Source organism: Dipodomys merriami, unplaced genomic scaffold (assembly GCF_024711535.1).
Source record: "Dipodomys merriami isolate MVZ:Mamm:240054 unplaced genomic scaffold, mDipMer1.0.p SCAF_788, whole genome shotgun sequence".
In the NCBI taxonomy this organism is placed as follows: Eukaryota; Metazoa; Chordata; class Mammalia; order Rodentia; family Heteromyidae; genus Dipodomys; species Dipodomys merriami.
Genome location: NW_027206388.1, coordinates 27,872 through 30,727, shown reverse-complemented (window position 1 = coordinate 30,727; position 2,856 = coordinate 27,872).

The window sequence follows — 2,856 nt, the reverse complement described above, 5'->3', positions numbered from 1 at the left end:
AAGACATACTAGGTTTTTGAAAACACAATGGAACAGTGATATCACAATGGCAATGTGATGTTGCAATATGTTGATTTAATTATGTGTTGATAAAAACTGGTGATGCCACTGTGGTGATGAGTTTACAAGATGTGTGTGATTTCACAATGGGTTGGTGATATCAAAATGACAGATATGATCTCAATTGTCATTAACTCACTATGAATATATGAGCTCACGAAAGGACTGTGATGTCTCCAAAGGCATACATTGTCACAAAAGTGACAAGTCCTAACAGGTGTGTGTTGTCAGAATGTGACAAAATGCTCATAACATCCATCAGTGTGATGTCACCGTGATCTAGATGTCACACTGGATTCGGGTATCACATTTCATACCTGGATTTGGTGTGAGAGGATTGGAATTTCACAATGGGGTAATCACATCACTATGGAAATGTGGGGTCACAAAGGGATTGTGCTACCACAATGGCCATTAGATCACAATGTGTTTCAAAAATAATAGGTTTGTGCTGTAACAATTGGTTGGAAATGTCACAATGGAATGCGGGATCGCAAATGTCAATAATTCCCAATGAAGATATGAGTTCACAAAGGGATTGTGTTGTCTCTGAAGTCATGCGTAGGCACAAATGAGATGAAGTCATAACAGATTCGGGAATTCACAATGTGACACCATGGTCTTGAAGTCTATCAATGTTCAGCATGTCAGAGTCAATTTCTGATATCTTATGTCATACCTGAATATTCATGAGTTTGAAAACAGATTATGAGTTTACTAAAGGCCTAAAATATCTTAATGACAGCATATCACACAAATTATGACTAAAAACTCAGGGTCTTTGGAGCTTATGATTTTTCTTTGAAACTGTATCTTCATTGTGAACTAGTAGTAATTGAAATTGGACGTCATTGTGATATTACAAACTCTTAGTAACATCACAAACTCATCATGACCTTATTACCACTGTGACATCACAAACCCATTGTGACATCACATTCCTGTTGTGAATTCACAATCACATTGTGACATCACAAAGCTATTGTGAACTTTAAAAAAAAAACACATGACTTCTATGGCATCAGAGACCCTTGGTATACCTATATCCTCATAGTGAGCTAATGAAAATTGTGATCACACATAGCATTGTATCATCACAAATATTTTGTGCAATAACTATGACTGTGAAATCACATTGTCATTATGACATCACCATATCATTGTGACATACAAAACCCCAATGAAACCATACCATTTTTTTCTTCTGTGTGTTTTTTTTGTAAGTACAGTGTACAGAGGGATTACTGATACAAGAGCAAGGTATGAGTACATATCCTATAAAACATTAGTGCCTTGATATCACAGTGTCATTTTGATTTCATGGATAGATTGTGAATGCCTATTCTTTGATTTCATTCTATTTCAAATGTGCCATGTGAGTTGATATCAGGAAACCATTGTGAACTCATAATCCTTGTGACATCAAAATCTTTTTATCACAGCACATTGCCTTTGTTATATCACTAACCCACTGTGACATCAAATATCTCTCCTGTCCTCATAACTTTTGTGACATACCATTCTGATATCCTAGGCCCTTTGTGAGTTGAAAATCTGTGTTCGACCTCATATTTCAGGTATGACATGAGATATCTAAAATCCAGTGTAACATCATGATATCACACTGCTGGTCATCATAACTATTGTGTCACTTTGTGACATCTAGACCAGTTTGTTCTTCACATTTTTGACTACATATAGTTTGGTGACATCAGAATCCCTTCCCAAGCTCATATACTCATTATGTTAATGACAATTGAGATCCCACATGCCATTCTGACATCACCAACCCCTTGGGATATCTCAAATCTATTACGACCTCCTCATCAGTATGGCATCACCAATTGTGACATCAAAACATTATTATATCATGATGTTGAGACATCATATTATCATTGTGAAGTTATTGTCCCATTGGGTTTTCACATAGTATGACCTCATACTATGAAGCTTCTTCTATCCTCTGGTATCCTCATATTGAATTATGAAAAATTGAAATTGGACATATCATTCTGATATTACAAACTGTGAAATCACAAAACCATTGTGACCTCATCACCACTGTGACATCAAAACCCAATGGGGCATCTCATTTTCATTGTGACATTACAGATCACATTGTGCAATCCCAAAACTATAATGACCCTTTACCATCTTTGAAAACACACATGGCCTCTGTGACATCACAGAACCTTTTTGTATCCATATCCTCATAGGGAATTGACAACTGACATCAGACATAACATTGAAACATAACAAATCCTTTCTGACATCATCATAATTGTGACATCATGTTTCCATTATGACACCAGCATCTCTTTTTGACATGTAAAACTACAAGGACATCATAGCATTATACATCACATTGTCATTCTGATGTCATAGACATGTTGTGTTTGCCTGTTATGTTATTTGATTCTATTTCTAGTGTGGCATGTCAGTTGATATGAGAAACCCATTGTGAGTTCATGACCACTGTGAGTTCATGACTACTGTGATATCACGATGCCTTAGTTGCATCACATTGTGATGTCACATTGATGTCATAAAGGGATTTTAATGTGACAATGGTTATGACATCAAAATCGGTTTCTGATATCAACCCACATGCCACTTTTCAAATACAGTGGAATCACAGATTAGGCATTCATAATGTGTCTATGATGTCAAAATGACATAATGGTAAATTCTATAATGTCATTGTCATTTTGTGATGTCACCATAAGCTAAAGATGTCATAACAATGTTATGTCACACTTTATGATGTCACACATTGTTTATAATATTATATTGGTT